This window comes from Trachypithecus francoisi, unplaced genomic scaffold (assembly GCF_009764315.1).
Source record: "Trachypithecus francoisi isolate TF-2019V2 unplaced genomic scaffold, Tfra_2.0 Lachesis_group4, whole genome shotgun sequence".
Lineage (NCBI taxonomy): Eukaryota > Metazoa > Chordata > Mammalia > Primates > Cercopithecidae > Trachypithecus > Trachypithecus francoisi.
The window spans coordinates 107416247-107443378 of record NW_022681469.1 but is presented as its reverse complement, the minus strand read 5'-3'; the positions used below and the strand labels follow the sequence as shown (position 1 = coordinate 107443378).

Here is a 27132-nt window from a genome sequence, read left to right as displayed (position 1 = left end):
GGAGGCTGAGGCAGGAGGACCACTTGAGCCCCGGAGTTTAAGACCAGCCTGAGCAACAAAGAAGACCCTGTCTTTACAAAGGAAGAAAAACAACAACAAAAAAAAAACGCCAAAAAAAAAAAAACTTAGCCGGGCATGGTGGTGTGCACCTGTGGTCCCAGCTACTTGGGAGGATTGCTTGAGCCCAGGAGACCCATGTTGCCGTGAGCTGTGATCGCACGGCTGCACTCCAGCCTGAGTGACAGAACGAGACCCTGTCTCAAAAACAAAAACAAAAACCCAAAGACAGAAAATGTTGGCATTTGTCAATTTTGGGTGGTGAGAACCTGGGAACGTGTTCTGTTATTCTCTGCACTTTTCTGTGTTTTGAACATTTCTAAAAAAAATAAAATAACCCATGTGAAACTACATACTGAATTTCTATGGTCCTCTTCTCCCGTGAATAGTGAATCTGTTTTGGAGTGGGTCTGGTGGCAGAAGGGGGCTGAAGCCAGCTCCTTGAACAAGTGAATTTCCTGCTGTGGCAGGAAATTCCGGCTGTGGCACAGAGGGAAAGCAGAGAACTGGCTGTGTTTGCAGTTGCATCTAGACCTTTTAAAAAAAATCTGGACATTGTAGGCAATATTGATTAACATATACACAGAGGCATGGGCGGGGCGGGGGGGGTGGAGAAAGCAAATCAATCAATAAATGCATTTCTTCTGTTCCTGACCTTAGATAATATGTGCTGATTAAGGGGCATGTCACTTGTTTTTAAAACCAGTGTTAAATATTAATTACGAATCATATGGCTTGACCCCAGCAGAGGCCACTGTGCCCCCTCCTTCGGGGCTCTCCCAGAGCTCTGAAAGCAGCCCACCCTCCTCTGCCACCGAGAAACCAGGCAGATTTACATTAGGAATCACTATGATTCTTGTTCTTTCTACGGTGGTTACTGTGGACAAGACAATTATGGAAACAGAATTCATTGTTCGAACAGGCTGAGCTCATAATATTAGTGTGGATTTTTAAAAAATCATTTCTTGGCCAGGAATTAAAAATAGCTCATTCTCTCCCCTCCCCCCCCTTCTCTTGCTAGATTTAGAATCGGAGGAATCTTGATAGTTTCCCTCCTAGTTAGTATTCCTGAGGCAACTCGCATTTGCAACACTGTTGAGAATCATTTTATTTTAAACACCAGTTCTTTCCACTATTCCTGCGAGGGAGTTCCAAGTTATTAGCTGGGTTTTAAATACAAGGAGATGGGAGTAGAGAGGCTTGGGGCCTCTCCCAGGGACCAGGTCAGAGAAGTCTGCATGCTCAAGGAGAGTGGAATTTCAGTCCCTTCTCATCAGCTGCCTTTTCATCTGTCCTCAGTGTGTTCTCTGCCACTTTAGCATGTAAAAGATTTCAATGACCGGCCAGGCACGGTGGCTCACGCCTGTAATCCCAGCACTTTGAGGGGGGGCCGAGGCGGGTGGATCACAAGGTCAGGAGTTCGAGACTAGCTTGACCAACATGGTGAAACATCGTCTCTACTAAATGCACAAAAATTAGCCAGACACGGAACACACCTATAATTTCAGCTACTCTGGAGGCTGAGGCAGGAGAATCGCTTGAACCCGGGAGGTAGAGATTGCAGTGAGCCGAGATCACGCCACTGCACTCTAGCCTGGGTGACAAAGCAAGACTCTGTCTCAAAAAAAAAAGGATTTCAATGACCATTTTTTTTTAAATGCACATGGAAGCAGAATCCCCTGGAGTAGCCCCAGCCAGGAGCTGAACTCAGGAGTCCCTATGCCCTGTCGGTGGTTCTTGCAAGTCTCCTCTGCACTGGGTTAAATGCTGTCCTCTCCCAAATTCATATCTACTTGGAACCTCAGAATAAGATCTCGTTTGGACAAAAGGTTTAATTGCAGATACAATGAGCTAAGACAAGGTCATGCTGGTCACAGCCTCACATTCCAGGGCCACCTCTTACAATTCCTACCCCTCTCTTGGTTTGATTTCTCCAAAAGCTGTTTCCTAAACCTCTGCTTCTCAAACATAAATGAGCACATGGATCACCTGTGCATTGGCAGTTTTTTTCTTTTTTTGAAATGGAGTCTTACTCTGGCACCAAGGCTGGAGTAGAGTGGTGCCATCTTGGCTCACTGAAACCTCTGCCTCTCGGGTTCAAGCGATTCTCCTGTTTCAGCCTCCTAAGTAGCTAGAACTACAAGTGTGTGCCACCACACCTGGCTGATTTTTTGTATTTTTAGTAGAGATGGGGTTTCACCATGTTGGCCAGGCTGGTCTCGAACTCCTGACCTCAAGTGATCTGCCCACCCTGGCCTCCCAAAGTGCTGGGATTACAGATGTGAGCCACCGCGCCCTTAGCAGTTTCTGATACTACAGGTCTGGGTGGCCTCATTCTGCACCTCTCACAAGCTCCCAGGCAACTCGTCTGGGGACCATACTTTGAGTAGCCTGGGTCTCACCATCACCTGTGACTCTAGCCCTGGCCCATCAGTGACTTCCTGGCTTCTGGGCTCACCTCCATCAAATCCACAGGTTGCTAACACCACCTGATGTTCTCAGAGCAAAGTACCTATTGATGGCCGGTGATGGAGTAGGCAAGCACTTTGGGCTCGGGGAGTTTAAGCTCTTTTATTGCCATGACTTTTATGTCCTCTCTGCATTTGAGAGCTTTGCAACTTCATTAGTGTACAGAGCACTGCTGAAAGAGTTCCTTGGTGGCCCCTCAGACCTTTTGATAAACAAACATTGTGAATGTAATCATCAGGTTACCACCACTAAAAATTATATTATAATTAGAGATGATGCAAGCTGCCTTGATGAACACACTGCTTTTGTTTGGAACTGTTGTTAAATGAGTAAGTAGGTATTTTTCTTGCAAAGCAATGTTCTTCCTGCTTAGATGATTTTCTTTTTTTTTTTTTGAGACGGAGTCTTGCTCTGTCGCCAGGCTGGAGTGCAGTGGCGTGATCTCTGCTCTCTGCAACCTCCGCCTCCCAGGTTCCAGCGATTCTCCTGCCTCAGCCTCCTGAGTAGCTGGGACTACAGGCGCGCAACCACGACCAGCTAATATTTTGTATTTTTAAGAGAGACGGGTTTCGCCATGTTGGCTAGGATGGTCTCGATCTCCTGACCTTGTGATCCGCCCGTCTCAGCCCTTAGCTGATCTTTCTATAAGCTTTTCCTATGATCTTCTTATTTGCTTTCTTCCTAGATCTTTCTACAAGTCTGTTCTATTCTGCTGATGTCATTCATTTTGCATGTAACATTGCTAGTGGCGCCCAGGGGATATCTTTATGTTTAAGGGCTGGGGGACGATGTTAGAAGCTATGATACAACTCAGAAATTATAAGAGGAAATAATTACTACAAGAGAAGAAATATCACACTTGTCTACACTAATGCACTTGACTGTCAAACAAAGAGATCTTTAAGATGATGCAGCACGTACCACGCAGGAGAAAAATGAGGAGGAAAAATGCGGCTACAATTTGTTCTGAGTCATATCTCTTATAGAAGGGATTGCATTCTGCTTTGTAATCATTTACTAAGAAAGTTGTTTGCAAATTAGAGAGGAAGGATTCAGGCTATGGAAACCAGCTCAAGGTCAGGTGTTGTGGGGTTGCCAGGGTTTGGGTTCTACAAAAAGAGTCTCACCCAGTTCACACCCAGCGTGAAACAGATTCAAGGCACAATTTAGACAGAAGGTGAAAAGGAGATCCTCACTCTGGCATGGGCTGAATATTTGATACCTCCAAAGTCAAAAATAAGAACGGCTATAAGAAGAAAAGCAATAATAGCCCTAGCAGAGTAGTTTCACTGGGCCCTAATACACCCCGCAGGATAGTTTGTATTGTATTTTAGAGCTGGGAAAACAAGCTCAGAAAGGATATCTTCATGAGGTTGCTTAACTCATATGGGCAGACTTTTTTAAAAAATTTTTTTATTATTTGAGATAGGGTCCTGCTCTGTTGCCCAGGCTGGAGTGCAGTGGCACGATCTCGGCTCGCTACAACCTCTGCCTCCTGGCCTCAAGCGATTCTCCTGCCTCAGCCTCCCAAGTAGCTGAGACTACAGGTGCATGTGTCCACACCTGGCTAATTTTTGTTTTCTAAATTTTTTTTTGTTTTTTTGGTAGAGACTGGGTTTGGTCATCTTTCCCAGGCTGGTCTCAAACTCCTGGGCTTAAGTGATCCTCCCACCTCGGCCTCCCAAAGTGCTGGGATGACAGGCGTGAGCCACTGCGCCCAGCCTAGAGCTTTCTCTCTCACATGTGCCTCTATTCAGGATTCTACCCTAGTTTTGGAGAAATAGATTCACATTCTGAGTAGTAAAGTTAAAACCAAGGATCTCATTCATGAATGTTATGTCACCTACAATTGTTGCCAGGTTCTCCTTAATGTCATGTGTAGGCTGCCCAATATTTGATGCTCAAAACATATTTTAGGGAGGAGAAAAGGAGAAAAAAGAAGACACGAAGACAGAACTGGAGAGACAGGAAGTGAGTTGTTTGATGAGGTTGACCTACATTGATGAGAATACAGCACGGGTGACTTCAAGCTTTCCCTTATTTCAGGATGCTTTTGCTGAGATGGAGTTTTGCTCTTGTCACCCAGGCTGGAGTGCAATGGCACAATCTTGGCTCACTGCAACCTGTGTCTCCCGGGTTCAAGCAATTCTCCTGCCTCAGCCTCCCAAGTAGCTGGGATTACAGGTGCCCGCCACCATGCCCGGGTAATTTTTGTATTTTTAATAGAGACGTGGTTTCACTATGTTGACCAGGCTGGTCTCCAACTCCTGACCTCAGGTGATCCACCCACCTCGGCCTCCCAAAGTGCTGGGATTACAGGTATGAGCCACCATGCTCGGCACTTTTTTTTTTTTTTTGACAGTCTCACTTTGTTGCCCAGGCTGGAGTGCAGTGGCACGATCTCAGCTCACTGCAACCTCTGCCACCCAGGTTCAAGTGATTCTCCTTCCTCAGCCTCCCAGGTAGCTGAGATTACAGTTCCCTGCCACCAAGCCCCACTGATTTTTGTATTATTAGTGGAGACAGGTTTCACTACGTTGGCCAGGCTGGTCTTGAACTCCTGACCTCAGGTGATCTGCCCACCTCGGCCTCCCAAAGTGCTGGGATTCCAGGCATGAGCCACCGCACCTGGCCTTTTTGTTGTTTTGAGACAGAGTCTCACTCTGTCACCCAGGCTGGAGTGCAGTGGCTCAATTATAGCTCACTGCAGCCTTAACCCCCTGGGCTTAAGCAATCCTCCTGCCTCAGCCTCCTGAGTAGTTGGAACTATAGGCATGCACCACCATGCCCAGCTAATTTTTTTTGTTGTTGTTGTTATTTTGTAGAGATGTAGCGGTCTTGCTATGTTTCCTAGTGTATTAGTCTGTTCTTGCATTGCTATAAAGAACTACCTGAGATTGGGTAATTTATAAATAAAAGAGGTTTAATTGACTCACCGTTCCACAGACTATACAGGAAGCATGGCTGGGGAAGGCCTCAGGAAACTCACAATCATGGTGGAAGGCAAGGGCGAAGCAAACACGTCTTACGGGGCCGGAGGAGGAGGAAGAGAAAGAGTGGGAGATGCTACATAAACAACCAGATCTCGTGAGAACTCCCTCAGTATCACGAGAACAGCAAGGGAGAAGTACTCTCCCATGATCCAATCACCTCCCATCAGGCCCCACCTGCAGCATTGGCGCTAACAATTCAGCATGAGGTTTGGGTGGGAACCCAGATGCAAACCGTCTCACCCAGGCTGGAGTTGAACCCTGGGCTCAAGCAATTCTTGTGCCTTGGCCTCCCAAAGTGTTGGGATTACAGGCATGAGCCACTGCACCAGGCCAGGATCTCCCTTATTCTCACAAGGAGTGTCTATTCCCAAACCCAGTGCTGACCTTGTGGCCCTGCTCATGAAATGCTCCAACACCCACCCATCTTCCAAGCCAGGACCAGGGGAGCTTCCCGGCTCATTGCTCTCCCGACACACACACATTTCAGCCACCAAGCCCTGGCTCCAAACTTGTCCCTTCACTTTATCCCAGATGCAACACCTGCAAGCAGCAGCCGTCCATTGATCCCGACAAAAAAACTGAGTGAGGCATTGATTTCTCTCAATCTGCACCAGCCACAGACCAGATTCAGCTGAAACTGGCATCAGCTGGGCGGGATCTTCTTGAGTGGCTCCTTTTGCCTAATGGGCAGGGTTCACACAGCCTAGCAGGTTTCATCAGGATTGCCACAACCGGGCCCTGTGGATATCAGAAGCCTTTCCTAGTCTCACTGGTCAGTCTCTGGACCAGCCCTGGTCTCCCAACCACAACGCTTCCTCCTGCATCACCTTTGTGGGTGCCCTTGACAGACATCTGCACCTTCCCCACCATGTACTTGCAACCTCCCTCCTCTGAGAAGCCCTCAGACCTCACTCTGGCCTGCAGCGAAGGGCTGTGGCTCCTCTAGGCCCCCAGGGCTCCTGCAGCTGCCCCTTCCCTGTTGCAGTCCCCACTGCACTGTCCTCCACTTGCTCCTTTCCAAGCCTCTTGTTCCCATGGCCCTGTGAGTGCCAGGAAGGATGACACACATCTCCCATCTCTCCCCACCCCGGCCAAGACTCTGCCCCACAAATTCACACACCTGGGAATTGCTTTAATCTGAAATGCTAAGACTTTGCAGACACGGAAATGACTGCCAGGAAGAAAGGAGTTTACACTCACTGACCTCTGAAAACAGGAGGCAGCCCACGCAGGGCTGCAGGGGGAAGCACCTGGGTGGGCCAGGAGTCAGAGAGACAGGGGACTAGTGGGGCTGTCCCCTCAGTCAGATAACGCTCCAATCAGGAAACCACCATTATTAAAAGTCCCCTTGTTTATTTCACTTTGCTAAGCCTTACTTGCATGCATCGTGGTATCTTTCAGATAACATTTTCCCATTTGCTTATGTCACAGAGTTCGCTAATTACAGGTGAGGAAGAAAACATTCCCAATGAGTGCAGACACACGTGTCCTCTATTGTGTTCATCCCGGGCTATTTAATTATTTAATCATTTACTAATTAATTATTACTAAATAATTATTAATTAATTATTGCTAATTAATTATTAATAACCTAATCGTTTAATTAGGTTATTGGGGTTCTCTGTTTTTGTCTTTTGTTTTTTTTTTGTTTGAGACAGGGTCTCACTGTCAACCAGGCCGAAGTGCAGTGGCACAATCACAGCTCACTGCAGCCTCGACCTCCCTGGTCTCAAGGATCCTCCCACCTCAGCCTCTCAAGTAGCTGGGACTACAGGTGTGCACCACCACACCCAGTTAATTATTTTGTTTTTTTTTTTCGTAGAGACAGGGTTTGTCCATGTTGCTCAGTCTTCTGGTCTCGAACTTCTGAGCTCAAGCAATCTGCCCCGCTCGGTATTGGTGTTTTAAATGCTCAATGTTATGCAAAAATGCTTGGTGGATTGTCATACGGGGGTTGGAGACAACTTTAGTAATTTTTGGAAATTGCTGAGGGTGTTTGAATGGGTTGGGAATGCAGTTTGGTATTTCCCCCCCAATACAATGAAACATGGTATCTCATTATTCAAAAGCGTTGTTCTACTTGTGACACGTTTCAAGGAGCAGGTTGGATTGATTTTTCACTCAGCAATCCAGCAGTAGAGTTTCAATTCATTATTTTAAACTGCTACATAGTATTCTATAATATGGATATATCTAAATGAATCCAGCTACTCTATAGATGAAAATTTACTTTATTTGTTTCTATTTTCCCCCACTCCAAACAATACTATACCATCCTTGGTTGTTGCTTTTTCCTCCACTACAAACCATGCAGTAAAACTCATTCATTTCCCGGCCAGGCACAGTGGCTCACGCCTGTAATCCCAGCACTTTGGGAGGCTGAGGTGGGAGGATCACCTGAGGTCAGCAGTTCAAGACCAGCCTGGCTACCATGGTAAAACCCTGTCTCTATTAAAAATACAAAAATTAGCCAGGTGTAGTGGCGTGCGCCTATAATCCCAGCTACTCGGGAGGTTGAGGCAGGAGAATTGTTTGAATCTGGGAGGCAGTGGTTGCAGTGAGCTGCGATCATGCCACTGCACTCCAGCCTGTGCAACAGAGCGAGACTCTGTCTCAAAAAAGAAAAAAAAAAAAAAAGAATCATTCATTTTCCTTGTCCCAAACAGTGCTACAATAAACATCCTCCTCTATGTTTTTCATGCGTCATTGGTTTTACTTGCGTAGGATAGATTCCCAAAAGTGAGGTTTCTTGCTCAAGGAGCATGCATTTTAAATTTTAATAGACATTGTAAGGTTAATTTGTGTAAAGTTTAAAGCAGTTCACACTCACGAACAAGGAATTTGAGTACCCGGTTTCGCATATTCTTGTGGCATTGCAAGTTATCGTTCTTTTCATTTTCTAGACTAATAGATGAAAAATAGTATCCCATAATTAATTTGCACTTCCTTGACTGTTTGTGAGGCTGAGCAACTCTTTCTAAGCCCGAAAGGCAATGCTGATGTCCCCTTCTGTGACTTGTCTGTTTATATCTTCTTGGACTATTTTTCTCTAAAGTCTCGGTTTTCTCATCCATACAATGGGGAAATGAGAGTACGTATCTCGCGGGAGTCATGAAGATTTAATGAGTCATTGGCCATAAAGAGCTCTGCAAAGCAGCTTGCAACAGAGAAAACATTATCATTGTCATTACGTGCTGGGTGCCAGACACATGGTGGCTATCAAATCTTTTATCTTTTTTCTCCTTCCTCCCTTCTGTGTGTGTGTGTGTGGTGTGTGTGTGTGTGTGTGTGTGTATGTTCTCCATACAGAGGTTTGGGTGGGAAAGAAAAAGGCCCACTTAAGAGAAAGACCACATCTTGGGCTGGCTGGAGGCCGGAGCCAGCCAGGACCACACAGGGGCAGTGGAAATTGTCAGGAGCTAAGGCTGGGAAACGCAAAGGGGGAGTCACTTTGGCAGGAGTGGTTTTGGGGGTTGAGAAAAGAGGGTCTGGCCTGGGCACAGTGGCTCCTGTCTGTAATCCCAGCAATTTGGGAGGCCGAGGCAGGCGGGGAGCTTGAACTTACCAGTTCAAGACCAGCCTGGCCAACAGGGTGAAACCCCATCTCTACTAAAGAAAAAAAAAAATACAAAAATTAGCTGGGTGTGGTGGCACGTGCCTGTAGTCCCAGCTGCTTGGGATGCTGAGGCAGGAGAATTACTTGAATCTGGCAGGTGGAGGCTGCAGTGAGCCGAGATCACACCTCGCACCACTGCACTCTAGCCTGGTCGATAGAGCGAGACTCCATTGAAAGAAAGGAAGGAAGGGAGGAAGGGAGGAAGGAAGGAAGGAAGGAAGGAAGGAAGGAAGAAGGAAGGAAGGAAGAGAGGGAGGGAGGGAGGGAGGGAAGGAAAGTGGGTCTGATCTTGAGTCTTAACCATGGGAATAGTGAGGATGGACTACCTCCCGTGTTCCCAGCACTTTGCCTGGACAACATCCCAGTGATACGGGACCGATCATTTCTCTCCATCTTACGGCTTAGAGGGGCTAAGCGATTTGTCCAAGTTGCACAGCATGTGAACGGCAGGGCAGAAATGCAAACCCAGGATTTTCTGACCTCCAACCCCCGCATGCTCCACTACCCCATCTTAAGAGATTGCCTGGCTTCTAAGCAGCCCTGCCCTTTGGCGGAGGAACCTCTGAACACCTAGGTCAGGCTGTGAAGCCCGACCATTGGTATTTCTAGATTTCTCTGCTAGAATTTTCGGAAGAAAGTTGGAAGCCCCCAGAGTCATTGTGCAGCCTTTTGCATTTCTATATCAAGTAGGAGATACATTTGTTACCACACTAATTAGAGCAGAAATTAACTGAAATGCTGAGTTTTAGCAGAGAGTGAATCGGCTGCAGGTGTCAGTAATTAGCGAAAAATGAGTCATTTGATGTTTGTAGACACACAGCCTTCTCAACTTTGATTCAAAAATAAACTTCGTGGGCACATTGTTCTGAATCACTCCTGCTAATGCATGTGTCTATCTTAATGTGGCAATTCAGTATAAATATTTTAAATAAATCAGTAACGTTGCTTTTCAGTGGCAGTACACACATGACATTTTCTGTACAAAAACGGAGTAAGGATAAAATATTTTTAGTAAGATCGGCAGAAACCTGAAAAACAGCCATACAGAAATTACTGTTTCCTTGCTCTTGCTTTTTTTCCTCTCTCTTTCTTTTGGTTTCTTGGAGTATAAATAATTCACCTTCAATATCCTGTCCTGAGCAGGGAATGAGCAAATAAAATAAACAGAATACTGGTGAGTACCTGTAGGGTTTGGAAATGGCATTAAAAATCCCCCTTAAACTAGACATTCTACTGTTAGTTCACTGCTTGGGAACAGCCTGAGTTCTGAGGTGGGTGGAGTAAAAAGGAAACTTACACAGAGGTAGACGGAGCTGTGTCTTCTAAAGCAAAATCTATTTCCTTATCAAACTGGATAAGTTGGCCAATTATGAGATACAAGAGCATCTGTGTGTAGAGCAGGTGAGAACAGAAGCCTGGAAATTATTTTTCCTCATGAACAGCAGTTGTGTGCACGTTGGTGTGTGTGTGTGTGATGTGTATGTTTGTGTGTGTGCATTTTAAGGCTTAGGATCGGTGCTTGCATTAACTGTAGCCCAACAGGGGACGTCCCCACCATGAAAAATGGAATACAAGTGTCTCACTCTCTCCTTTCTTTTAGAGACAGGGTCTCACTCTGTTTCCCAGGCTAGAGTGCAGTGGTGCAATCAATCACAGCTCTCTGCAGCCTCAAATTCCTGGGCTCAAATGATTCTCCCGCCTCAGCCTCCCAAGTAGCTGGGACTATAGGGGCACACCACCATGCCCTGCTGATTTTTAAAATTTTTTGTAGAGATGAGGTCTTGCCTGTGGTGCCCAGGTTGGAGTGCAGTGGTGCGATCGTGGCTCACTGCAGCCTCAAACCCCTGGCCTCAAGTGATCCTCCTGCCTCAGCCTCCTAAAGGGCTGGGACTACAGATATGAGCCCCTGCATCCTGCCTGGTGTCTCACTCTTGAGCAAGAGAGGTGCCCGGCCCCACCTACCCCCTGGCTTGGTTCTAGAGCATCCTGCTGCACATGAACAGGTCTTGGGTTGACCAGAGTGGGTTGTAGGAGGAGACTCTCCTACGGCCTGTGAAAAGGTGAGGGGACTCTGGCCCCAGCCAGCCTGACAGCTTTTGTGCTCAGAAGTTGGCTGGCCAATGATGTAGGAAGAGTTGACTCAACACATTCTCTTCCACACCTTGGCATCCTTGAGGTTGACTATTTGAATAGATTGAAACAAAGTGAATGGGTTTAAGTCCATGAATTCATGATTCATAAAAAAAGAAGAAAAAAATCCCTCATTGGTCACCTTTAGAGGATAGTAGGATACCCCCTCATTATTTTGAAAACTGGTCAGTAAAAGGGAAAAAAATTTAAGCATTTATCCTACCTTTCGTATGGCAATGATACATCAGAGTGACCAAATGGTTGATAAGGGGAAGGTCCTTGTTATAGAAGTATTCTAGCTAATTAAGGAAGAGGAATGTAGAATTTGAATGTCAGCATTTTACATGTCCTAATGAACTAACGGATCTAAGCAATGACCATTAAAGACCATGAACAACCTCTAAAAATGACACAAACCAAGGACTCTGTGCCCCCCAGTGGAAGGACAGGACACTACACTATGAAATATTCTTGCCAAACCCCAAAAACTGAATGTGATCAACACTAGATCCAACTACTGAGCTACAGAAAATGAAGAGGACAGAAGAACCTGTCAGATGACACCATGGAGATGTCATCATCAAAATCCAGACTGTGGCCTGTAATCCCAGCTCTTTGGGAAGCCGAGGTAGGTGGGTTGCTTGAGGCCAGGAGTTGGAGACCAGCCTGAGCAACATGGCAAAATTCCATCTGTACAAAAAATATAAAAATTATCCATGTGTTGGCATATGCCTGCAGTCCCAATTACTCTGGAGGCTGAGGTGGGAGGATCACTTGAGCCCAAAAGGTTGAGGCTGCATTGATCTGCGACTGTGCTACTGCACTCCAGCCTGGGGCACAGGGCAAGACCCTGTCTCAATAATAATAATAATCGCAGACTGTGCAGGCTGTGGCTAGCTCTACAGGACAAATAATCCAATTTTTTCATTAAGTGAATTGTAAGGAAAAGAAAGAGAGGGTAATAGGTTAAGAAGGCAAAGAAATCCAACTGCCCATCACAACATATGGATCTGATTTAGATCCCAAAGCAGATTTTAAAATAATACAAGAAAAAATATCTATGAGACAAATTAGGGAACTTTGAATACTGCACATATGATTAAGGAATTATTGTGAATACCTTTAGCTGTGATACTGGTATCGTGCTTATGTTTTTGAGAGATGCATACTGAAATATGTACATATTAAGTGACAGAATGACTGAAATCTGCTTCAAAAGAATCGAGGGCTCATCTAAAGTGGGTAGAGGAACAGATGAAATGAGATTGGCCCTGAATTGAAAATTATTAGGGCTGGGCATGGTGGCTCATGTTTGTAATCCCAGTACTTTGGGAGACCGAGACCGGAGGATCACCTGAGCCTGGGAGTTCCAGACCAGCCTGGGCAACATAGTGAGACCCTCTGCCTGTACCAAAAATTAAAAAAAAAAATTAACCAGATGTGATGGCTCATGCCTGTTGTAGTCTCAGCTACTGGTGGGGCTGAGGCAAAAGGATCACTTGAGTATGGAAGTCTAGGAGGTCAAGGCTGCAGTGAGCCCCGATCACACCACTGCACTCCAGCCAGGGGAAAGAGCGAGACCCTGTCTCAAAAATAAAAGAAAATGAAGAACTACATTTCCTTTCACACACACAGGCAGATGTGTTCCATGAATCCCAATACCTGGGACAGGGAGAGGCGGGATCTCTGCAGTGTGGGATGATTCTGGGCCTCTGAATGACACTGAGTGGTCTGGGTGGAACTCTGGAGATTTTCCATCTTCCAGAGCGGAAGTTGGCATGCTTTCTGTAAAGGACCCGACAGTGAATAGGTCTTTTGGGCCTTATCATCTCGGTCACAGCTACTTAGATCTGCGCTGGTTGCCTGACAGGGACCAAAGACAATATATAAATAAATGGGCGTGTCCCTATTCCCACGAAACTTTATTTACAAAAACAGGCAGCAGACTGCATTTGCCCTGGCTGCAGTTTGACCAGCCCTGTCCTGTTGCAGGACAACAGAACTTTCTGTGATGACGGAAATGTTATTTCTGTGCCATCCAATATGGGAGCCATTAGTCATATGCAGTTACTGAGCACTTTGGATGGGGTTAGTCGGACTGAGGAACTAGTTTTTAATTTTTATTTAGTTTAAATTAGTTTAACTTTAAAAAGTCACATGGAGTTAGTTGCTACCACGTTAGACAGCACAGTTCTAGAGAGCCCAGCCCAGCCATTAAAAAAGAGGAGAGGCTGGGTGCACTGGCTCATGCTTGTAATCTCTGAACTTTGAGAGGCTGAGGTAGGAGGATTGCTTGAGGACAGGAGTTTTAGATCAGCCTGGGCAACATAGCGAGACTCCGACTCTATAAACAAATTTAAAAATTGGCCAAGTGTAGTGGTGTGAGCCTGTAGTCCCAGCTACTCAGGAAGCTGAGGTAGGAGGACTGCTTGAGCCTAGGAGTTCCAGATCAGCCTGGGCAACACAGTGAGACCCTGTCTCTAGAAAAAGTACGAAAATTAGCTGTGTATGGTAGCATGCACCTGTAGTCTTAGCTACTCTGGAGGGTGAGATGGGAGGATCACTTGAGGCTGAGAGGTGGAGGTTGCCGTGAGCCAAGATTGTGCCACTGCCACTGCCACTGCCCAGTGAGCCTGGACAACAGAGTGAGACCATCTCAAAAAAAAAAAAAAAAACAAAAAAAACAAAAAGAGGAAGAGGAGACACAGCCCAGGGGAAAGAAGTGATTTGTCTAAGACACGGCTCCAACCTTCGGGTTCACACTTCTCCCTACAGCACGGTATGAAGTTGCCTGAACTCCAGAACCACCGAGCAATGAGGCGGGAGACCTGGGCTCTGATCCTCAGGCTGGGACCCAGGGAAAGTCATTCACCTTTAGTGTTCTGCTGTGTCTCCATTTGTATGAGGACCACACCCCAACCTCCTCGCCTGTTCACCTGTGAGGGCTGCCAGGGGGATCACAGGAGACAATGTAGGCAGAGGCCCTTTGAAAACTTCAAAGCGCCCTGGGAGTTTCTGGATGTTCTGCATTAATTTATCTAATCCAAGGTAGGAAAGCGAAACGTGAGCTGTGAAAGACGAAAGACAGGAGGGAAGTCGGGTGATTCATTGTTCGGCTGGAACTCTCGCGGGTTAAATCTCTCTTTCAGTGGATTTCCTGGGGAGAATTCAGGGCCGTGTTCCAGCTAACAAATTCATCCCTTTGCTTTGACTCTGAACCAGATTCTGGGATGGTATCAAAGCCAGCCTCCCGGGAGTCGCCTGAGAACTGTCTGGGCCCCGAGCTCTCCGACCCTCCTGCCTCCACTCTGCAGATGCTCCTGCTCCCATCTCCCCAGAGCGGACCCCACCATAGACCCCTGCCCAGCCCCATCTGCCCTCCCTGCAGCTGAGCCCGATTGAGTGAAATCCTTCATTAAATCCGTGCCCACCTCGTCCTGCGGAGGGAGGTCATTCTCATCCTCATTCTCCTTTCCAGAGAAGGATGTGTGGGAAGGGAGGGAGGGCAAAGGCAGGGAGACATCCTCCTGTCCAGAATTGATTCCCCTTCTGAAAGAAAGAAAGGCAAAAATGTCCCTGAAGGGTGCATTAAAATTCTCAACAAGACCCTCAGGCTGGGAGTCTTCTTCCCAAGGCCATGGTCAGGCCTGAGAGGTGTTCTCAAAGACCCGGAGTGAAATCCTTTTCCTAGACAAAGACGATTCCAAGCGGGAAGGGGAGTGAGGGGCCTTGCACAAGGCAAGTAACTAGGCCTGCGGGATCAAGTTCATACCGTCTACCCTCCATCAAACTCTGTGCTTGAAATGGTTCGTGTTTTTTACAAGGATGGCACTCTGACTCCCTCCATTCCGCTCTGCCCCATGGTGTAGTTTAGAAATCACGAAAACTCACAAAAAAACAAAAAACAACAAAAACCCCCAGCAAGATGTGCTGACAGACCTTGGTCTGCAAATGTTTTTGCCAGATGCTGAGAACCTAGACAGAATCCAGAGTAGCTTTTATAGGGATTTGATGTTAACTCACCATGGAGAGGTCCCTGAACTCTCGCTGGAGAAAAAGGAAGTCGATGGAGTCGTTTGCAGGGAGAAAACTACAGCATGATGTTGGAGTGATCGGGGATCCTCCTTCAAGGGTTTAGGGGGCTCTGGGTGAGGGCCTGTCTGGACGGTTTCTTCCCTTGGCAACAGGAAGCCAGGATCACAGAGGGAAAGGGTCCAGCCCAGACTTGGAGCTGGCCCCTTCGGAGGAGCCCTAGGGGGTATCCGTTAAATAGGAGCAGGTGAGCCTGTGTTACAGGACCCGATCCCGACCGCAAGTGGGTTCTTGGATCTCATGCAAGAAAGAATTCAGGGCGAGTCCACGGGGTAAAGCAAAATCAAGATGATTAGGAAAGTAAAGGAATAAAAGAATGGCTACTCCGCAGACAGAGCAACCCCGAGGGCTGCTGGTTGCCCGTTTTTATGGTTATTTCTTGATGAGATGCTAAACGAGGGGTGGATTATTCATGCCTCTCCCTTTTAGACCACATAGGGGAACTTCCTGACGTTGCCATGGCATTTGTAAACTGTCACGGCGCTGGTGGGAGTGTAGCCGTGAGGATGACCAGAGGTCACTCTGGTGGCCGTGTTGGTTTTGGTGGGTTTTGGACAGCTTCTTTACTGCAACCTGTTTTATCAGCAAGGTCTTTAGCACCTGTATCTATTGCCGACCTCCTATCTCATCCTGTGACTTAGGATGCCTTAACCGTCTGGGAATGAAGCCCAGCAGGTCTCAGCCTCATTTTGCCCAGCTCCTCTTCAAGATGGAGTCGCTCTGGTTCAAACGCCTCTGACATCGGGGCGGAGGAGCTGCCTGGCTTCTTAACTTCCTGGCTCAGAACCCAAACCTGTTGCCTCTGGCTACCCTGCCAGTGGGACTGTGACAGCTGGGACAGGAGAGCCACTCAGCTTATAAACACCTGTGCCAGGGGGAGTAGCGGTGGGTAGACACAGGGCTTCCCCACTTAGGCAGGAAAGGACTGGCTTCTCCACCCACCCCACCCCCACCCCCACTTTCTGGAACTTTCCTTAAACAACTGCTGGGCGGTTGCAATTTGCTGCTTCCCTTCTTGTCTTGTTAAAACATTTTATACTTTAAATTTGTTTGTGGACCATTTCCAGAAAAAAAAGTAATATATGTGTGGGCCACATCTGTCATCTTGCAAATCGGATTTATTTTTTATTAATTAGAGATTGCAATGTGTGCCTCACCATGCCTTTTTCTTCTTAGTAAAACTAAACAGTTTAGTTTAATTTGGCTAATTAAAAAACACATAACTCACATATCTGAGGCACCTAGAGTTACCAAATTCATAGAGATGGAAAGTAGGAAATAGGTTACCAGGAGCTGGGAGGAGGGTGCCATGGTTCATACTGAGTGTCAACTTGATTGGATTGAAGGATACAAAGTATCGACCCTGGGTGTGTCTGTGAGGATGTTGCCAAAAGAGATGAACATTTGAGTCAGTGACTGGGAAAGGCCGACCCACTCTTAATCTGGGTGGGCACCATCTAGTCAGCTGCCAGCGCGGCTAGAATAAGAGCAGGCAGAAAAATGTGAAAAGAGAAACTGGCCTAGCCTCCCAGCCTCCATTTCTCCCGTGCTGGATGCTTCCTGCCCGCCAAGTTCTTCAGTTTTGGAACTCAGACTGACTCTTCTTGTTCCTCAGCCTGCAGACAGCCTATTGTGGGACCTTGGGATTGTGTGAGTTAACACTTAATAAACTCCCCTTATATATATTCCATTAGCTCTGTCCCTTTGGAGAACCCTGACTAATACGGAGCGCGAGATGAGAGGTGGTTGAATGGGGACAGAGTTTCAGTTTGGGAAGATGAAAACATTCTGGAGGTGGATGGTAGTGATGGTTGCCCAACACTGAATGAGTTTAATGCCACTCAAATGTGCACTTAGAAATGGTTACAATGGGCCAGGCACAGTGGCTTATGCCTGTAGTCCCAGCTACTCAGGAGGCCGAGGTGGGAGGATTGCTGGAACCCAGGAGTTCAAGGCTGCAGTGAGTTGCAGAGATTGCATCACTGCACTGCAGCTTGGGTGACAGAGCAGGACCCTGTGTCTTAGAAAATGGAAATAATAATAATAATAAAATAAAGAAGAAATTATTAAAATGGTAGATTTTATGTTATGTATATTTTAGCACAATTAAAAAGAGCATAAACATAACCAGTAGGCATTTTGGTGCCTTATTAAGATGCTGTGTGTTTAAGCTTTTGTGAGGCTGGTGTGTGTGTGTGGGTGTGTGTGTGGTCATGTGTGTTTGTTGTTGCTGTGTTTTATTTTCCCTGGCTGACTTGGTGAGCTCTTCACTGAAAAATGAGTCTTTCCAAGCCCATTAATATATTCTTTAAGTCTGAGGGAGAAATTACCTTTTTTAACATTGTATTTTTTAAAAGGAAATTTTTCATGGCTTATGAGCTGGACAGTCAAAATTCACACAGGGGCTCTTTGGACCACTCTCCTTTATTTTTTCGAAATAGAGTCTTGCTTTGTTGCCCAGGCTGGAGTATAGTGGCATGATCTCAGCTCACTGCAACCTCCACCTCCTGGATTCAAGTGATTCTCCTGCCTCAGCCTCCTGAGTAGCTGGTATTACAGGCACCTGCCACCACACGTGGCTAATTTTTGTACTTTTAGTAGAGATGGGATTTCTCCATGTGGGTTTGAACTCCTGCCCTCAGGTGATCCACCCGCCTCCGCCTCCCAAAGTGCTGGAATTACAGGCGTGAGCCACTGCGCCTGGCTGCAGGATCACTCTCCTTGAAACAGTTTTGTTCAATCCCTTTTCTCCTCTTGGCAGTGGCCACAAAATGGAGTCAAAACGTTCTTTAGTGCCCGCCTTGTTGATTCACACCTGTAAACCCACAGCTTTGGGAGGTGAGAGGATGGCTTGAGGCCAGGAGTTTGAGACCAGCCTGGGCAACATAGTGAGATCTTGTCTCTATAAAAAAATTAAAAATTTTAGAAAAATTCCAAAAACAGCAACAACAAAAAAATGAAGACCCCAGAATACAGTGCCTGGAACAGAGTTGTCCTCAGTAAATGCTGGCTATGATGATTAATCATAGTCTTTATTGTTATTGAAATTATCACTGCGACCGGGCGTGGTGGCTCACACCTGTAATCCCAGCACTTTGGGAGGCCAAGGCAGGAGGATCGCTTGAGCCCAGGAGTTTGAGACCAGCCTGGGCAAGATAGGGAGATCCCATCGCTACAGAAAAGAAAAGAAAGAAAGAAAAAATTAAAAAGAAAAGAAATGCTGGCTAGGTGCAGTGGCTCATGCCTGTAATCCCAGCACTTTGAGAGGCCGAGGCAGGCAGATCACCTGAGGTCAGGAGTTCGAGACCAGCCCGGCTAACATGGTGAAACCCCGTCTCTACTAAAAATACAAAAATTAGCCAGGCATGGTGGCGGGCGCCTGTAGTCCCAGCTACTTGGGAGGCTGAGGCAGGAGAATGGCGTGAACCCGGGATCTGGAGGTTGCAGTGAGCCGAAATTGAGCCATTGTACTCCAGCCTGGGTGACACAACGTGACTCCATCTCAAAGAAAAAGAAAAGCAAAAAGAAATGCTGTGCCGTCACATCAGACCTGGTGATAATCTCTTTTCTTCTCCACCCAGCCACCCACCCAGTTGTATTTCCCATGGAGCCCAGTAGAGGGCAGAGGGTAGCATCTTAAGCACATCCCAGCTCCGTGGGAGGATGACATGGGATTAAGGAGCTTCTCTTTTTTTGTCTTGTGTTCTCAACACACTTGCTTTCTCTCCTGGAGGATGTCATTTCTTACCCACGCTGTGGAGTACATGCCTCACTTTACCCTGTAAGTAGCCCAGCTCAAAAGGCAGCCATTTCTTTCCCATGAGCAATGGGCCTCCCCTTTTGGGGCTTTTCCTTTAGATTGGGCATGTCTGGAGATTCCTCCCCTTCTTCCCTCATTGGTAGGGGGTGCTGTTTAGCTCGGGTTCATGAACCCCAGTGATATGGTTTGGCTGTGTCCCCACCCAAATCTCATCTTGAATTCCCACATGTTATGGGAGGGTCCCAGGGGGAGGTAATTGAATTACGGGGGCGGCTCTTTCCCATGCTGTTCTGGTGATAGTGAATAAGTCTCACAAGATCTGACAGGCTTTTTTTTTTTTTTTTTTAGACAGAGTTTCACCCTTGTCACTCAGGCTGGAGTGCAATGGCCCATCTCAGCTCACTGCAACCTCTGCCTCCCAGGTTCCAGTGATTCTCCTGCCTCGGCCTCCCAAAGTAGCTGGGATTACAGGCACCCACCACCACGCCCAACTAATTTTTTTGTATTTTCAGTAGAGACCGGGATTCACCATGTTGGCCAGGCTGGTCTTGAACTCCTGACCTCAGGTGATCCACCCACCTCAGCCTCCCAAAGGGCTGGGATTACAGGCATGAGCCACCACACGGGCCAAGATCTGATAGTTTTATAAGGGGGAGTTTGCCTGCAGAAGCTCTCTTTGCCTGCCGCCATCCATGTAAGACGTGACTTGCTCCTCCTTGCCTTCCGCTGTGATTGTGCCTCCCAAGCCGTGTGGAACTGTGGGTCCATTAAACGTCTTTCCTGTATAAATTACCCAGTCTCAGGCATGTCTTTATTAACAGTGTGACAATGGACCAGCGCACCCAAAGAAGCTCTTCTCAAGTCATGAGAAGCACCGGATCACCTGAAAGCCCCAAGGGCATAAGTGGATTCTGACTCAGGAGGTGCAGGTTTTGACCCAAGTTCCAGGAATGTTTGCCAGTGCATGGACAACCACCCCTCCAGCTGCAAGTCTAAGACCTTCAGAGTATCATTGGCCAAGACCCCACAGAACCCTGTGTGTGGGGAAGACACAAGAGTGGGCTCTGACCCCAGACACTACCCACCGAGCCTGATAGGGAAGGTGGCAGGCTTGTTACAGCTCCCAGTCAGTGGAGAAACCCCTCTGGCTACGAGAGCCATATGCTCTGGTTTTATGGTGAGAGATGAGCTGGTAACCACAGAGGATGGAGTGGACTGGCTCAGAAGCATGCAGGACCAATTAGGAGCACTCCTCAGATTCTCTGCAATGTGAACTGCCTAGGGCATCAATAAGGCCCCAGGGAGCGCTCCGGGCGAGAGAAATTTCAGGACACACCTCACAAAGTCCTGTCTGCTTTCTGTTCTTTGAAATGTTCCCTTCTAACAAGGAAACAGAAGTGACTTTTGCCTTCTCTCTGCTCAGTCCAAGTCTAACCAGAACTTTCTCTTTCTTTCTTTTTTTGAGATAGGGTCTTGCTCTGTCACCCAGGCTGGAGTACAGTGGCGTAATCACGGCTCGCTGCAGCCTCTACCTCCCAGGTTCAAGTGATTCTCCTGCCTCGGCCTCCCAAGTAGCTGGGACTACAGATGTGTGCCACCACACATGGCTAACTTTTGCATTTTATTTATTTATCTATTTTTGGTAGAGATAGGGGGTCTCACTATCTTGCCCAGGCTGGTCTTGAACTCCTGGGCTCAAGTGATTCTCCTGCTTCGGCCTCCCAAAGTGCTGGGATTACAGGTGTGAGCCACCATGCTTGGCCTAACCAGGACTTCCTTGGATTCACATATGCCTGGCTCCTGGGAGGAATGAAGTGAATTCTTACCTGCTGGGGGATAGAGGAGGGGCACAGAGCCTGTGTTTTTACACCAAGGACTGTGTGGGGCCCTACAGACCTGCCTTTCCCTGCCCAGCCTCCTTCTCTGACCAAGACAAAACTGCAGGTTCACTGTGGCCGGTGATTACAATGGACAGAGGGTTTGTTCCTGTACTCCATCTACCAGTGGTGACACTTCCTTCCCCCCTCAGCTCACCTGCTCCCCCAGCTCTTTGAAGAAATCTCAGTAATTCACTGAGATCAGAGTCTATCACCCAAGCATCTGAAGTTGTAGCACACCAGGGAGCCTGCCAAGAAGGCCTACAATCAGATAACACATTCCAGCCCGGAGACCAGAGACCGTTCCAGAGGAAGGGTTAAGCTCCCCAGGTAATTAGTGGAAATCAAAGAACTGCATGCTCTCATTATCTCATAACAAACATATCAGGTTAATAGCTGTCGCTGCTGCTCCAAACCACGTGTGTTGTGTTTTGTGAGTGCTGACATGGGACGTTCTTTCTCCCACCATATCTACAACTTGACAGTATCGTCGTGGTTCGGTGCTGGAGTCTCCTAAAGTGTTTGGCATACTGTCTCCTGCACGTTGCCTAGAAGGATTTTAAATAATTGCTGTGTTTAATGGGAACTCCTTCCTGTCTCTAATCCCCTCCTGTAGAAAAGCTGGCCAGTGTGCCAGTGTGCCCGGGGGCCATTCATTTATAGCAGGAATGAAAGTGGAGCGTGGAGCATCCCAAAGACTGTCCGCTTATCCTGAGCTGGCCGGGAGTGAGAGTGGATGTCCGGCTGTCCTGGACCACCCCTTCCCATGGCTCCTCCAGCTTCCTCTCTCCTGCTTGCACCCTGGAGCTTCCTTCCAAGCAGGATGAGGGTGGGGGTGACAGAGACGGCCCCGGAAGGCAGGGACTGATTGTGGGGGACCCACAAGGCTTGTCAGGCCCCTCCCTTCCCGTCAACCCCTGAGTGATGCCAGGGCCCCTGGGCAGGTGCTTCCAGGGCTTAGGACACAAGGACATGAGTCTTGTGTGAATTTTGTGAATTCTGTGTGAATTTTGTGAAATCTGTGTGAATTTTGGCTGTCCATCTCAGGACCACTTTGTCCTATCCAGGGACAAAGCGGTTGTGAGGACAGGTGTGAGCAAGGCAGTCAGTAGACCTGGAGGCGGGGGGTAGGCAGCCCCCTTGACAGGACCCCATGAAATTCTTGCACTTGGAGATTTTATTTGCACAGGCCCTGGAATTCCACAAAACAGCTGTGACAAAGATGGTAGCACCTCTATCCATGAGAGAAGGCTGAAGCTTCAGGCTCCTGGGTGTCCATCAGGTCTGGCCAGCGCCTGTCATGCTTGGTTTGGGTGGTTCTGGGCCTACCTGATGTCCTCCTGCTGACTGGTGTTGGCCGGCTCCAGGACTGGGACCCTCCTGGGGGTGGCAGAAGCCCCTGAGCTTGAGGCCTAGAGGGCACACCTCTGACAGCAAGGCAGCAAGAGCCTGTGCTGAGGTCAGACTGGGCGGGAAATGCAGCTCCCATTTTTACCAGCTGTGTGACCTTGAACTACCTTCCAGACCTCTCCTTGCTCTTGTTATGGGGTGGAATTGCTCTGCCCAACAAGGTAAGTTGGAGTCTTAACTCTAAGACATACTCGGAGACAGGGTCTTTACAGAGGTAATTCAGATGAGGTCATTTGGCCAGGTGCCGTGCCTCATGCCTGGAGTCCCAGCACTTTGGGAGGCCGAGGAGGGAGGCTCGATTGACTCCAGGAGTTTGAGACCAGCCTTAGCAACACAGCGAGACCTCATCTCTACACAATTAAAAAAAAAAATTACCTGGGCATGGTGGTACACATGGCATGCACCTACAGTTCCACCTACTTGGGAGGCTGAGGCAGGAGGTTTGCTTGAACCCAGGGCTTGGGCCTGCAGTGAGCTATGATCGTGCCACTGCACTCCAGCCTGGCTCACAGAGTGACATCCTGTCTCAGAACAAGAACACAACAAGATGAGGTCATTAGGATGGATGGACGTTAATCCAACATAACTGTACTCTTACAAAAAGGAGAAATTTGGACAGAGACGGCAGGCTTAGGGAAGAGTAGGGCGTGGAGACACAGGAAGAGTGTCACGTGGAGATTGGAGTGATGAGGGTGCAAACTAAGGAAGGTCTGCGGCTCCCAGCAGCTGGAACAAGCAAGGGACAGTCTTTCCCTGCAGGCTTCAGAGGGAGCATGGCACTTAACTCTGGACTTCTGGCCTGCAGAACCATGAGAAAATAAGTGTCTGGTTTTTTGGAATTTTTTTTTTTTTTTTTGAGACAGAGTCTTTGCTCTGTCGCCCAGGCTGCAGTGCAGTGGCACCATCTCTGCTCGCTGCAATCTCCGCCTCCCGGGTTCAAGCGATTCTCCTGCCTCAGCTTCCTGAGTAATGGGGATTACAGGCACCTGCCACCACGCCCAGCTAATTTTTGTATTTTTTTGTTTTGTATTTTTTTGTTTCTTTGTTTTTGTTTTTTGTTGTTGTCGTTGGTTTTTGAGACGGAGTCTTGCTCTGTCACCCAGGCTGGAGTACAGTGGCAAAATCTCACTGCAACCTCCCTCTCCTAGGTTCAAGTGATTCTCCTGCCTCAGCCTCCCAAGTAGCTGGGATTACAAGTGCACGCCTCCATGCCCGGCTAATTTCTGTGTTTTTAGTAGAGACAGGGTTTCACCCCGTTGTCCAGGCTGGTCTCAAAATCCTGACCTCAAGTGATCCACCTGCCTTGGCCTCCCAAAGTGCTGGGATTACGGGCATGAGCCGCCGCGCCTGGCCAGTGTCTGTTGTTCTAAGCCACCAAGTTTATGGTACGTGGTGATGGGATCCCTAGGAAACGAATACAGCCACAGGTGGGTCGTGCTAAGGAGATGATAATACAAACCCCAGGGTGGTTGTGGGATGATGTGAGATCACAGGATGCACTTAGCATGCTGCTGGGCACTAGAGACAGGCTCTGGAACTGACAGCGTCTATTCCCCAGGGACCGGGGGCCCTTTTCGTAACCTGCTGAATATTAGCTTGACCTTGGAGCTGCACTACTTCCATTTTATTTCATGATATTTTATTTTGCTGACTGGGAGTGACAGAAGGGCAGGGAACTCAGAGACCCTGAATGTAAATGTATGTAAAATTTGAAATGCAATTTAGACTGTGGAGCCGAGAGCCCTGAAACTCGAAAAGCATTCCGCCCCACACCCATCCCCGTCCCCACTCACAGGGATTGCCATTCTGGGTAGGAACCTGGCTGTGGCTGCCAGCCAAAGCTCATGAGAAAGGCACGGAACAGGACCAGGTAGGTGGCTCTGATCACAGGCGGCAAAGCGGTTACAGATTCCTTTGCAAATAAGCCACCCCATCGTCTTTTGCTATCTCCTTTCTGGTGCCTCTTTCCTCCGCCACCTCATCCACCTCCCCTTCCTAACAGATCTAACTTGCAAAGATTCCTGGCTTCTATGCACCTCTTGCAGCATACTAATTAGATGTTTCAAATGCTTCTTATCCATGGTTAAGTGAAGATAAAATTTTAATGATTTAATTAGCAAGCTCTAGGAAAAAAAAATCATAATGAAGAAAGGCGTTTGCAACTGTCCTGTGTAATGCTGCAATGGGGTTGGACAAGGCTGGGCCTGTAGTGTGCTTTGCCACACTGCCTGAAAGCAGAGACACCCCCAACTTGCTCCCCAGAGAGAGGGGGTGTCTCTAGCCAGGCTGGCTCTCATCTTTTGAAGGGAAAATGGCACCCTGGAAACGAGAGACCCATTAACTCAGAAATGAAGTGGAAATGCTTGAAAACGGATGCTGTTTTCCAAAGTAGACTCTCGAAATCGGTCCATTTTTCACACGTCCTCACGACTTTTTTTCGTTTTCCTTTTAGTGTGTGGGTCTCTTCTTTTCAGCACGGGTAACTGATTTACTTCCAGCCACATGAATGTTCAGAGTTTACTAAGAGAAAACTCTCATGGCTTCAGGGAGGATGGGATTTAAATGGAAAAATTAATTGCCTTGTTTGAAGACTGTTGGTGTTTGGAGCCTCGGGAGGCTCCCACCATTCAAAGTATTTTTTGTTGTTGTTGTTATTGTTTGTTTTTGTTTTTTTTTAATACAAAGTGGTTGACACTGAGAGACCCCATGTCGACATCCTTCTCCAAGAGGCGCTAGCCTTCCCTGAGTGCCCCGACTTCCACCATCGGGATCCTCTATGCACCCCGTTCTGTTCACTGCCAACTGGCCTCCTGTGCAGATCCACAAGTTCCCCAAATGGCCTTGGAAGATGCAGGGTGTGTCATGTTGGTTCAGCAGAAAATATCATGTCCTGAGAAACCAGTGGACGGCATCACCCTGGCCAAGCTCTGGCACAGGGAACTGCAATCTGTGTGCCAAGCTGCTTGGAGAACTGGCTCTGGAAGCAGAACCCTTGGTGCCCAGACTAGATGCAGGACCAGAAACACGTGCTCCTTGTCCTCCGGGGGCGCGGATGACATCTGCATGCACTGGGGCTCCTGCTCCACCTGCCCTGCGCTGAGGCCCCACGCCCATGTGCCACACACCACGAAGGCAACAACGAGTATTTACCCCATTTCCCCTGCATGTGGGACAGGACTTTTTTTTTTTTTTTGAGACAGAGTCTCTCTCTGTCGCCCGAGCTGGAGTGCAGTGGCCGGATCTCAGCTCACTGCAAGCTCCACCTCCTGGGTTCACGCCATTCTCCTGCCTCAGCCTCCCGAGTAGCTGGGACTACAGGCGCCCGCCACCTTGCCTGGCTAGTTTTTCGTATTTTTTAGTAGAGACGGGGTTTCACCGAGTTAGCCAGGATGGTCTCGATCTCCTGACCTCGTGATCCACCAGTCTTGGCCTCCCAAAGTGCTGGGATTACAGGCTTGAGCCACCGCGCCCGGCCAGGACAGGACTTTCTAAACAGGTTGCTAATAAGTAGTTGAATAAAGGTGCAGCAGTTGCCGTCAGTGCTCGCCTCTCAAGCCCCCTCTTTGTCCCCTCTGTCCTGACCATTTGTACTCACCACGACTTTCCTTTGCTATGTTCTGACCCTTTGATGCCTCGGGTCTTTCTGACCCTGGAGGGACTATGCCTCCCTCCCAGGGCTAGCCAATCCCTAGAGATAGGAAATGACTCACCGGTGAGTATAGCTTTCATCTGCAAACCAACCAGCCCATCTCCAACCACCTCCTCTGTGGGGCTGTCACACTCTGGCCACCCATCCAACCTGCCCTGACCACCCCAGGGCCAGGTACTAGATAACAAGGGGCAGCTCCTGGGTCCCGGAGCCCACTGAAATGATCCAAACAGCCAACCTGAAGCCTGCTCGCCCTGCCCCACCTGTGCCTTCCCTTGGAAACCACCACAAAGGCTCTCACACACTTCCTCCCACCCCCTCTGTCTCTGGACTGACCCTGGGCCTGCTTTTTGCGGCCCCGTGTGACATGTCCTGGGATCTGTGAGTGTAAAAAGCCTTTTTTCGTGACTGTCATTTCTGTGTCTCTGTGTCTTACCATACCTGAATTAAGACAAATCCCAAGAAACATTAAAACACTGGCCAGGCACGGTGGCTCACACCTGTAGTCCCAGTGCTTTGGGAGGCCGAGGTGGGGCGGACTGCTTGAGGCCAGGAGTTCAAGACCAGCCTAGGCAACATAGTGAGACCCTGTCTCTATAAAACATTAGAAAATTAGCTGGGCATGGTGGCACGCTCCTGTTCTAGGTACTCAGGAGGCTGAGGTGGGAGGATTACTTGAGCCCAGGAGGTGAAAGCTGCAGTGAGCCAAGATGGCACACCACTACATTCCAGCCTGGACGACAGAGTAAGACCTTTTCTCAAAACAAAACAACAAAAAAACCACTATCGTAGTACACTGCCCTGACTTCTAGCTGCCTGGGGGCCCTCTCTGGCCCCTGGGGTCCAAAAGAACCTGAGACTGGATGGCCTTCTGCATTCAGTAACACTCAGCCAATGACTGATATATATATATATGTATGTGCAATATAACTGATATATATATAATATAAATAGAGCATATATCAACATACAGTATAAGGCCAGGCATGCTATAATCCCAGCACTTTGGGAGGCCAAGGTGGGTGGATTACCTGAGGTCAGGAGTTCGAGACCAGCCTGGCCAACATGGTGAAACCCTG

At 48.1% G+C, this 27132-nt stretch overlaps 1 long non-coding RNA gene across 2 annotated transcripts in view; it reads right to left on the bottom strand.

Annotated features, from left to right (window-relative positions):
• The window catches only part of LOC117072970, a 34196-nt gene that overhangs the window by 2513 nt on the left and 4551 nt on the right, over window positions 1-27132 (bottom strand). Inside the window, exons 1-3 of one of the 2 annotated variants that reach the window (XR_004433037.1) lie at window positions 15038-15119; window positions 14697-14814; window positions 5463-5550 (exon numbers count right to left, since the gene is read on the bottom strand). This is a non-coding gene — a long non-coding RNA (uncharacterized LOC117072970). Of the gene's footprint in view, window positions 1-3471; window positions 3749-5462; window positions 5551-14696; window positions 14815-15037; window positions 15120-22824; window positions 22926-27132 lie in introns of those variants that run through there. The other variant, XR_004433036.1, reaches the window with a different exon arrangement.